Raw genomic sequence first — 12,702 nt, forward strand, 5'->3', positions numbered from 1 at the left:
AAGAGATAGGGAGCATCCCCTTTCCCAACCGATTGGTGTATTCTATCTATGTTCCCTAAGCTCTATACAACCATATTTGGTGTGAGGTGTGAGATTGAGAGATTTCTCTGCCGGGACCTTGTAGGGGTTAGGATCGTTCGCCGGGAATTAGGGTTGGATCAATCTTTAGGAATCGGATACACCTCTTGGAATCCCTAGAGTGCTTTGCGGTCATATGTGGTGTGAGGTGTTGAGATTGAGTGATTTTTCCACTGGGACCTCGTAGGGGACTAGTAACAGCAATCTAGAGGCCGGATCTGATTATATTTGGATTTTCACGACTTAACTTACTCATCATTGAGACACTTTGCTTATCCGGTACCTAATACCTGAATCCTATGGGAAGCATTGCCCGAATACCCCACTTTTACTGATGGAGATCTCCATCCATTTCACCCTTGCATATTCGTCTCCCGTATTCATTTTGTCACACATTAGATCACCACACCTTTCCATTTATCATTAGGCTAGAGAGCAGAGAAGAAGTTAGTACTATTAGGCTTATTCACTCTGGATTCGATTACCCGACTCACCGGGTATTTTATTACTTCGACACTCGTGCACCTGCGGTACACACGCATATTCAGACACGTGTCAAGTTTTTGGCACCGTTGCCGGGGAATAGGATACTAGGAACGCTAGGACTTTGTTGCTCTAGCCACTTATTTTTTTCTTTTTTTTTTGTCTATTCCACACTTTCTTTTTCTTCCATAATTCTCATCGATTTTTATTTTGTTTTCATCATTTTCACACTATCCACTTCCACCATTCTATTTTGTTTTATTTTGTCTTATTTACTTTTTCTTGCACGGAACTTGAATGATGATTAATCCAGTTGTAGATTCATATTTTCAGGTCGATGCTCTCACTAAAAAAATTGATCAATTTGTCAATGTTCATCAACAACACAATCCATATCGCATCAACTATCATCCAAATCAAAGGAGCTACCCAAACCTCTTGTGGGATATTGATGGACAACAATGGGAAGCACCACAACAAGAATTTCAGCTGGATGACAAGCTTTAAGAAGATGTACTTCGGTTGGAAAGAGTGTTACCGAGATTTATTGAAAGCAACCGATGCCCGTTTCCAAAAATATTGAGGCCACATTAAAGTTGTCATGAGATCTCCATCAAAAAAACATTGAGCATCAATTAGGAGAGATCTTGGACATGCTTGCTAAGGAAAAAAGAAGAATTTGAACAAGCAAGGCAAGTATCTCCGGGACATGATGAGGCCATGAACAACATGGAAGAAATTGGGTAAAATTGAGTACATTAGGGGCAGAAAATGAAAAAGCAAGAAGTTGAATATCATTTTTGAGATTTTTGGATTGTGTGAGTGAAGATTGTGCTTGTGAGCGAAAAAAATTTTTCAAGGGGATTTGCTAGTGTCATGCTCCTCTCAAGTTGAAAAATACATTAGAAGAAGCAAACCCTAAGGTTATGGAACAAGCATCTTTCTTTTGGGATTGATCAACTCTTACAATGCAAGAGAGAGGTTTTGGGAATGGAAGAAGATGTGGGTAGGAGATTGAAGCCATCCAATGACCCACCTGTGCTAAGCTTGGACAATTCCCAACCCAAATTGTTTACTTGGAGGCCAAAAGTAAGATGGTTGGACTCTCCAATTAATATTCCACCCCGACAACTAGATCCTTGGTTTAAAGGAAGTAGCTATGCAATATCTAGTCAGGAGGAACACACTCTTTTCAAGCCTCCATAAGGTAAGGAAGAGGTACATCAAGCTTAGTGACGTAAAACAAGCGCTTCTTGGGAGGCAACCCAAGTTTTTAATTGTTTTCTAGCTTAGATTTTTAATTTTGCAGCAATAAAATCATGAGTGTGTGCTTTGTTAAATTTTTATTGGTGTTGAGTTCTTCATGAAGATTTTTGGTGTTTTAGATTAAATGTATGTGCGTGGCATATTTTAGGATGATATTCATATTTTTAGTTGGGAAGTTGGACTTAATTTCATGTAAATATCTCTATGGGTGTGTTTCTGCAAAAATTCTGCAGCCCACACCGGCGCGTGGAATTTCCACGCGCCTGTGTACAGTACTCACGCCCCCATGTGAAGTTTTCACACCTCCATGTGAGGTAAATTGATTAAGAGGACCACTATTCACCATTTTCATTCACACATCCTTTCATCTTTCTCACACACCCACACTCCCAAAGATTTTTTCCTTAGTCATTAAAAGGTTTAGAAGGGTTTTGCCAGCCATTTAATCATACTTTATTCCTCAATTCATAGCGATGAGCTCTTATTTTTCCAACCTTCTCCATGCCTCCATTTTTTGAAATTTATGTGGATATCTTGGTTCTTATTCATTGTTCTTCATGGAAATCACCTTAATATGCTTGAGAATGCTTTTATAAGAGTTTTGAAGAGCCGTTGAGGGTCAGTATGGCATTTTTGGCCATAGCGTGGCTCCCACACGGTCGCGTGGGATGCCCACGTGACCGCGTGGGCTGAAAATCATGCCCAAGAAGCCCACGAGGGCGCTTGGAAAATCCACGCGACCGCGTGGGCTGCTTTCAAGCTAAAAATTGGCCACACGGGCGCGTGAATTTTCCACGCACCCATGTGGATTCCTGCAGCTTGCCATTTCATGTAAATTTTCATTTCTTTGGCAGTTTTCTTGCAGGTATGGCACTAAGGACCGAAAAGCATTGATCGTATACGGTTAACCTTGGATGAGAACATTCTTTTGGCACATCGGGAACACCAGAAGACAACATCGATGCTTGAGGCGTCCCACTCATGATTCTTTAGTTTCCTTTACTTTTGTTTTCATTTTCTAGTTTTTCTTTATTTTATTTTTTAGACTTTAGTTAACTTTGTGTTTTGTTTTGTTTGTGCGAGTTTGTGCTTCATGTGTTTACTATTAAGAACTCATACATCTTTTCTATTTTGTTGAGCTTCACTGAACCCCTTGTCTACGTGCAGATGGCCTTGAGAGTGATGTTGATGGTGTTTTAGTCATAGACACGATCATGTGATATTGTCACATGGTCATGTGAGCTTCACAACCCATACAACAAGCCCATGAGTTAGACTTCACCAAACGATTAATAAGAAGCATTGTAGCAAAATTAATGTTCATGCGCATGGGTGCATGGGAGCACGTGACGTACGCGGTCTGAGGCCTATAAATAGCCGTTTTGCACTATTCTTTCTCATTTTTTGTGCAGCGCTTGAGGGGTGAGACGGCTTAGGTTTGGAGAGGAGGTCTTTACGGCTTTGGAGGCGCTTTGTCACCACCTTTGATCGATTCCTCCTTCATCATAGCATCAAGGAAGCCACCGGTGAATCTAGCTTCAGAGTGGGTCCTTTATGACGTCGAAGCTCTCCATCAAGGCCATCAGTTCATATATAAAGGGGTTTATTTCTATGGTTTTAATGTACTTTCATTTATTGATGGTATGTTTTGTATGTTGCTCCATGCAGAGCTAAAACCCTAGAGGGTATTTGGGCTTGTGAACCCTAGGATTCTCATCTTTTGTGGATTTGCTTAGTATTTCTATTTAATCCGAGTTTGATTAAGTTTTAAGCTTGATTGTCTAATGCTTGCTTGCCTTATTGATCATTTGGTTATTTGGTTTGCATGATTTGTTACCTTGGTGAGAGAGAGGTCTCCATTAGTGTTAGAATCTCGAGATTGAAGAGGGTTGAGAGGGTGAGTCATGAGATAGAGAGCATCCCCTTTCCCATCCTTTTGGTGTATTCTATCTCCGTTCCCTAAGCTCTATGCAACCATATTTGGTGTGAGGCGTGAGATTGAGAGATTTCTCCGACGGGACTTTGTAGGGGTTAGGATCCTTTGCCGGGAATTAGGGTTGGATCAATCTTTAGGAATCGGATACACCTCTTGGAATCCCTAGAGTGCTTTGCGGTCATATGTGGTGTGAGGTGTTGAGATTGAGCGATTTCACCACCGGGACCTTGTAGGGGACTAGTATCGGCGATTGGGAGGTTGGATCCGATTATATTTGGATTTTCACGACTTAACTTACTCATCATAGAAACATTTTGCTTATCTGGTACGTAACACCTGAATCCTAGGAAGAGCATTACCCGAATACCCCACTTTTACTGATTGAGATCTCCATCCATTTCACCCTTGCATATTTGTCTCCGGTATTCATTTCTTCGCACATTAGATCACCACACCTTTCCATTTATCATTGGGCTAGAAAGCAGAGAAGAAGTTAGTACTAGTAGCTAGCCCTGTTCCCTGTTGATTCGACTACCAGACTCACCGGGTATTTTATTATTTCGACACCCGTGCACTTGCGGTTCACACGCATATTCGGACACGTGTCAGTGTGCGTGGAAGCTTTCCATGCAACACCTCCCGGTATTCTTTATTCTAAGGATTGAAAAGAGGGCTTTCATGGCTCTTGTGTTTCTCTCCTTCATTTGTATCTTAAATGCATGCGCTCAATTAGCGGAGGGCTAATTTTTAGATGTTTGAGCATAGTTGAACTCTAAAGTTTTTTTTTCTTGACTTTGGTTGTTGGATCTTGATGTTTTAGTTATTCTTTTTAATTGCAATCATATCTATTTGGGTATAATTGTGTCATTGAATGAATGATTACTAATGATACGAAAGGCCTAGCTCTCATATTTGGTATTGCTACGTGACGAAAAGACATTTCAACCTAGTATAGACTTGCCATAATTCGAGATGGTAGCAAGTACACCTTTGGTTAGCGTACTTTAGAGACTTCGTCTCCCACAATCTTTCAATTGAGTTAGTGACAAATTTTTCATGCTCTTTGCAATCATGTCGAGTAGATATTTGGAGAAATTGCATTTTTGCTCTATATTTGGATTTGGGGTAATCACTCTTTTGGGGGAGATTATCTACTCAGCGATTATCATTAGTTCACAAAAAGGTTTCCATAGTGTGTTAATCCTATTGTGTGGATGTTTATAACATCTCTGCACATATTCGATTACACTTCACTGAGAAATCTGGGATTTGTATATTTTTTTGGAACCTTTTCGGTTCAAATAGGATTGTATGTTTAGACAATCATTGTCCTGCACCTCATAACCCTAGAGGAATGTTATGCTTGGGTATCACTTTCTTCCTTGTTTTCTGTAGAGCTATTTCTAGTGTTTTCTTTCTTTTGATTACTTTTGCTCACACACATTATTCCATTATTCAGGCTTTTGTTTTTCAAATATAGAGTTACTACTAGTATTCACTTTCTTCCCTATTGATTCACACTTTGCACTCACACACACTTTATTACGTGATGGGTACATACACTTGTGTCCCCATCAAAAATATAAGATTAGGGTTTTGATTCAAAAGTAGGATAATGATTTTTATTCAAAAATAGAGACCATTATAAAAAGAAAACATAGGATTACGGTTTTGATTAAAAATTAGTAGAGATTTCGCAAACAAAAGATAGGAGACATTAGTCTAAGGAAACATAGGATTAGAGTTTTGATTAAAAACATAGGTTAGTCTCTTTTTTTTATTATTATTGTTATTTTTTAAATTAATAAAATCATAAAAATAAGCCATGTAGCAAAAATAAGGGGGAAGGGTGCAACACGAGGACTTCGCAGGAGGCCACCCAACCAAGTACTATTCTCTCCCAAGCTCGCTTAACTTATAAGTTCTGATGGGATGTGGTGCTTTAATATCGGTACGATCACACTACATAGAAGTTCACCCGAGTTGAAAAGAAAGGATTAGGTTTTTGATTGAAAAATAAGGAACATTTCAAAAAAAAACATAAGATTAGGTTTTTAGTTAAGAAATAGCAGCCATTAGTAAAAGAAAACATATGATTAGGGTTTTGATTAAAAAATATGAGACATTCCTAAATCTACCTTTTTTTTTTGCAAACAAAACTCGAATCTTATGTCTTTTTAATAGTAATATGTCATGTTTTTAAAAAATATGAGACATTACTATAAGAAAACATAGAACTACGGTTTTAATTAAAAAATAGTAGACATTCCAAAAAAAAAAAAAGGATTAGGTTTCTGATTAAAATATAGGAAACATTCAAAAAAGAAAACAAAGGATTAGGGTCTTGATTCAAAATGAAAATATAGGACATATTCTGAATGGGAAACATAGGATTACGGTTGTGATTAAAAGATAGTAGACACTCCAAAAAATAAATATAGAATTAGGGTTTTGATTCAAATATAGTAGGCATTCCGAAACGAAAGTATAGTATTAGGGTTTTGATTGAAAAATAGGAGATATTACTATAATAAAACATAGGATTAGGGTTTTGATTAAATTTTAGTAGACATTATGAAAAGAAAACAGACTATTACGGTTTTGATTGAAAAATATGAGACATTTCTAAATGAAAGTATAGTATTAGGATTTTGATTTAAAAATAGGAGACATTTCTATGAGAAAACATAGGATTAGGGTTTTGATTAAAAATTGAAAAATGACATTTCCAAAAGAGAACATAGGGATAGGGTTTTGATTGCAAAACAGCAGACATTTCCCAAAAAAAAACATAGGGCTAAGGTTTTGATTCAAATATAGTATGTATTCCGAAAAGAAAATATAGGATTAGTGTTTTGATTGAAAAATTGGAGACAATACTATAAAAAAACATAAGTTTAGGATTTTAATTTAAAAAATAGTAGATATTCTGAAAATAAAGAAAGGGTGACTATTTTGATTCAAAAAGAGATGGTATTCCAAAAGAAAACAAAAGATTAGGGTTTGATTCAAAACTGAAAGACAGGAGATATTACTATAAGAAAATATAACATTAGTGTTTTGAATTAAAACTAATAAATGGGTTATATTAAGAAAATAAAACACAGGATTGGGGTTTTGATGAAATAAATGAGAAAAGATTTTGATTTTTGGAAGATAGGATTAGGGATTTCATTCAAGAAAATTGGACATTACTAAAAGAAAACTAAGGATTATGGTTTTGATTCAAAAATATGATTAGAGTTTCGATTGAAAACATAGGATTATTATTTTGATTCATAAATAGTAGATATTCCGAAAATAAAACATTGGATTAGGGGTTTCATTGTAAAATATGAGACATGTCAAAAACAAAACATGGGATTACTATTTTGATTGAAAATTTGGAGAAATTACTATAAGAAAACATGGGATTATGGGTTTAATTAAAAAATGAGACATTCCAAAAAGAAAGCAAAGGAGTAGTGTTTTGATTTAAAACTGAAAAATAGTACACATTAAAAAAAAATAGGATTAGGGTTTTGATCCAAAAATATTAAACATTACGAATAGAAAACACAGGATTATTGTTTTGATTAAAAAATATGAAACTTTATGAAATGAAAACATACGATTATTGTTTTGATTAAAAAATAGCATAAATTCCCAAGAAAAAACATAAGATTATGGTTCGATTTTAAAATAGGAGATATAACTAGGAGGAAATATAATATTAGGGTTTTGACTAAAAAATAATAGACATTCCTAAAAGAAAATATAGGATTATTGTTTTGATTGAAAAATCGGAGACATAACTATAAGAAAACATAGCCATAAGAAAACATAATATTAGGATTTTGATTAAATAATAGTAGACATTCCAAGAAAAAACCATCGGAGTAGTGTTTTGATTAAAAAAATAGTAGATATTTTGAAAGGAAAAAAAATTATGGTTTTGATTAAAAACTGATAAATAGGAAATATTCCGAAAAGTAAACATAGGATTAGGGTTTTCATTGAAAGATAAGAGACATTCAAATAGATAACATATGATTAGCGGTTTGATTGAAAAATTGGAGGCGTTCTGGACAGAAAAAATCGGATTAGGGTTTTGATTAAAAATTCACAAACATCCAAAAAAAAAGGTATGATTAGGGTTTTCATTTAAAAAATGAGCCATTATAAAAGAAAACAGAGGATTAGTGTTTCGATTAGAAAATATGAGACATTATGAAAAGAAAACATTTTAAAGATTATGATTTTTATTCACAATACTAGGCTTTACGAATAGAAAAAAAATCAGTTTAGTGTTTTGATTTAAACATAGAAAACATTATGAAAAGAAAACATACGAATAGGGTCTTGATTTAAATATAGTAGGCTTTTGGAAAAGAAAATATTGGAGTAGGGCTTTGATTTAAAAATAAGAGATATTCAAAAAAAAGAAAACATTCCTAAAAGAAAACATATTATTAGGGTTTTGATTCAAAAATAGGAGGCATTTCGAAAAGAAAAACAAAGGATTGGGATTTCTATTCAAAAATAGAAGGATTATGAAAACATAGTATCAGGATTTTTATTCAATGATAGTAGGCATTCCGAAAAGAAAATATGGGATTAGGGTTTTGATTGAACAATAGGAGACATTACTATAAGAAGAAACATAGGATTTGTGTTCTAAAAGAAAAATAGGAGATACTACTATAAAAAAACATATTATTAGGATTTTCATTAAAAAATAAAACATAGGATTGGGGTTATGATTAAGAAATATGAGATATTTCTAAAAGAAAACGTAGGATTATTGTTTTAATATAAAAATAGCAGATATTCAAAAAGGAAAACATAAGATTAGGATTTTGATTAAAACATTGGAGGCATTATAAAAGAAAAACTTAGGATTAGGGTTTTGATTAAAAAATATGAAAGATTAAGAAAAGAAAACATGCGATGATTGTTTTGATTCAAAAATAGCACATTCCCTAAAGAAAAATATAAGATTATGGTTTTGACTGAAAACTAGTAATCAGGAGACATTAAGAAAATAAAACATAAGATTCACGTATTGTTTGCAAAATAGCTGTCAATCCAAAATATGATACATTTTGAAAATAAAACATAGGATTAGGGTTTTGAATAAAAAATAATAGACATTTCAAAAGGAAAACATAGGATTAGGGTTTTGATTCAAAAATAGTAGCCATTAAGAAAACAGAAAGTAGGATTCGGGTTTTAATTGAAAGATAGGAGACATTTAGGCATTCCGAAAAGAAAACATACGATTAGGGTATTGTTTGAAAAATAGGAGACATTACTATCAGAAAACATAGGATTATTGTTTTGATTTAAAAGTTGGCGGTATTCCAAAAAAAACTTAGGATTAGCGTTTAGATTGATAAATATGAGATATTCCCAAAAAAAAACCTTCGGATTTGGTTTTTCATTAAAAAAAAGTGGTATTATGAAAAGAAAACAAAATATTTGGGTTTTGATTAAAAAATAGTAGACATTAAAAAGAGAAAACATAGGATTCGTGTTTTGATTGAAAGATAGTAGACATTACCAAAAGAAAATATAGCATTAGTGTTTTGATTAAAATTGGCAGACAATGCTAAATCCTATTTTTTAATCAAAACATACGATTAGAGTTTTGATTGAAAAATATGAGACAATCTTAAATGAAAACATATGGTAAGTGTTTCAATTCAAATCTGAAAAATAGGAGACATTACGAATAGAAAAAATAGGATTAGGGTTTTGATTAAAAAAATTATAATAATCGGATTTTGATTCAAATATAGTAGGCATTGGGAAAAAAATATAGGATTACGGTTTTGATGTAAAAATAAGAGACATTCAAGAAAAGAAAACATTCCTAACAGAAAGCATATGATTAGGGTTTGATTCAAAAATAGTAGACATTCCGAAAAGAAAACATAGAATTAGGATTTCTATTCAAAAATTGAAGGCATTATTAAAACATAAAATAATGATTTTTATTCATAAATAGTAGGCATTCTGAAAAGAAAACATGAGATTAGGGTTTTGATTGAAAAATATGAGACATTACTATAAGAAAACATAAGATTTGTGTTCTGAATGAAAAATAGGAGAAATTACTATAAAAAAAACATAGGATTGAAGATATGATTGAAAAATATGACACATTTCTAAAATAAAACGTAAAATTATTGGTTTGGTTCCAAAATAGCAAATATTTAAAAAGGAAAACATAAGACTAGGGTTTTGATTAAAAAATAGGAGGCAATTCAAAAGAAAATAAAATTAGGGTTTTGATTAAAAAAATATGAAAGATTAAGAAACATGCGATTATTGTTTTTATTCAAAAATAGCAGACATTCCCTAAAGAAAATATAAGATTTGGGTTTTGAACCAAAAACTAGTAAATAGGAGACATTAAGAAAGAAAATATAAGATTCAAGTATTGTTTACAAAATAGCAGACAATCAAAAAAGAAAACATAGGATTTGTATTTTGATTCAAAACCGAATAATATGAGATATTCGAAAAAAAAAACATAGGATTATGGTTTTGATTAAAAAATAATAGACATTTAAAAAGAAAAATAGGACTAGGGTTTTGATTCAAAAATAGTAGCCATTAAGAAAATAGAAAGTAGGATTCCCATTTTGATTGAAAGATAGGAGACTTTTTGGCATTCCGGAAAGAAAAACATTACTATAAGAAAACATTGGATTAGGGTTTTGATTTAAAAATTGGAGGTGTTCAAAAAGAAATCTTTAGAATTAGGGATTTGATTGAAAAATATGAGATATTCCCAAAAGAAAACTTAGGATTAGATTTTTGTTTAAAAAATAGGTGGTATTACGAAAATAAAACATAAGATTTTGGGTTTTGATAAAAAAAAATAATAGACATTAAGAAGAGAAAACATAAGATTCGTGTTTTGATTGAAAGAAAGTAGACATTATGAAAAGAAAATATAGCATTAGTGTTTTGATTAAAATTGGCAGACAATACTAAATTCTATTATTCAATCAAATCATAAGATTAGGGTTTTGATTCAAAAAAATAGGAGACATTCAGAAAAAAAAAACATAGGATTACGTCTTTGATTTAAAAATATTAGACATTCCGAAAAGAAAACATAAAATTAGGGATTTGATTGAAAAATAAAAAAATAGGAGACATTTCAAAAGTAAGGCTTAGAATTGAGGTTTTGATTCAAAATAAAAAAATAGGAGACATTACGAAATGAAAATATAAAATTAGAGTTTTAATTAACAAATAAAAAAATTTTGAAAAGAAAACATAGGATTAGAGTTTTGATTATAAACTGAAAAAAATTAAACATTCCAAAAAGAAAACATAGGATAAGCATTTTGATACAAAACCAAAAAATAGGAGACATTTCGCGTAGAAAACATAGGATTAGTGTTTTGATTCAAAACAAGAAAACATTAATAGAAGAAATAATAGGATTAGGTTTTTGATTAAAAAACAAAATTGATGTGGTACTCCAAAAGGAAAACATAAGATTAGGATTTTAGATGAAAAATAGGAGACCTATTGAAAAGCAAACATAAGATTAAGGTTTAGATATGAAAATAAGAGTCATTCTGAAAAGACAGCAAAGGATTAGGGTTTTCATTCAAAACTAATAATTTGGAGACATTCCAAAAAAAAAATATATAGAATTAGTGTTTTGGTTGAAAAATAGAAGATATTGCAAAAACAATCCATAGGATTAGGCTTTTAATTCAAAGTAGTAGACATTCTGAAAAGAAAACATTTGATTAGTGTTTTCATTGAAAAATATAAGACATTACTCTAAGAAAACATAAAATTAGTGTTTTGATTAAAACGACATATTAAAACATTCGAAAAATAGAAAACATAGCATTAGTGTCCCACAGACTGAAAATAGCGAGACATTTCAAAAAGAAAACAAACGATTAGGGTTTTGATTGAAAAATAGGAGATGTTACTTTATGTAGACATAGGAGTATGATTAAAAAAATAGTTGGCATTATGAAAAGAAAAAAAAAGATTAGGGGTTTGATTGAAAATGAGACATTTTCAAAAACATGGGATTGGGGTTGTGATTGAAGGTAGGAGACAATCACGAAGACGTAGGGATTGGTTTTTGAGGTCATGTTTTCAATCAGGCAATCACAGCAACGTCACTGGCAATCATGCTCTGTGTCTGCATGAGGCATCTCCTGTTCAGTCAAGGCAGTCTGTTTTCACAGTGGTGGACATGAGGCTGTGTTTGTCGGTTGCAATCAAAACATGATTGTCAGTGATGTGTGAGGCTGCCGATCAGGTGTTTTCTTTCCGGAGATGCTGATTAGCGTCTGTGGTTGTTTGCAATGTTTTTCGGCCAATTCTGCTATGTTTTTTTGAATATGTGGAGGTGACAGTTTGAGACAGTGCTGTTCAGAATGACTGTTCATGCAAACCTTGATCTTATGTTGCTGTGGAATGCTCGGCCGCTCGTCTCGTCAATCTGTGTTTTCACAGGAGGTACATCCAGTTATTTTTAATCGAGAGCAATCTGTTATTCTTCAGTGTGTTTTCTTCGGTGCAATCAAACATGATCTGCGTTTCTGCGCGAATCTCTGTACGGTTTTATGTCAAAATGCTGGCATCTGGCACGGAATGGTGCGGTTATAATCAGGAAACTCTGGTGGCACTGTTTTCAGGGTACGGTATTGGGCTCAATTTCGTTCGTGACCACGGTGCGGTCAAGGCAATTCTGGCTGCTGAAATCTGTTTTATTTTTTCAATCAAATACCTGTTTTCTTCGGATGTCGTCAAGGGCAGCAATCTGTTTTTTCTGAATGTCTCCTGACGTCAAAACCCCAATCGCATGATTTGATTGACAATAAATTTGTGCAATTTTAATCAGGCAATGCTTCTTTCATGTCTGCTTCTTTCAATCAAGCTGCGAAATCTTTCTGTTTTCTCTTCTTAAT

Source organism: Dioscorea cayenensis, chromosome 20 (genome assembly GCF_009730915.1).
Source record: "Dioscorea cayenensis subsp. rotundata cultivar TDr96_F1 chromosome 20, TDr96_F1_v2_PseudoChromosome.rev07_lg8_w22 25.fasta, whole genome shotgun sequence".
Classification (NCBI taxonomy): Eukaryota; Viridiplantae; Streptophyta; class Magnoliopsida; order Dioscoreales; family Dioscoreaceae; genus Dioscorea; species Dioscorea cayenensis.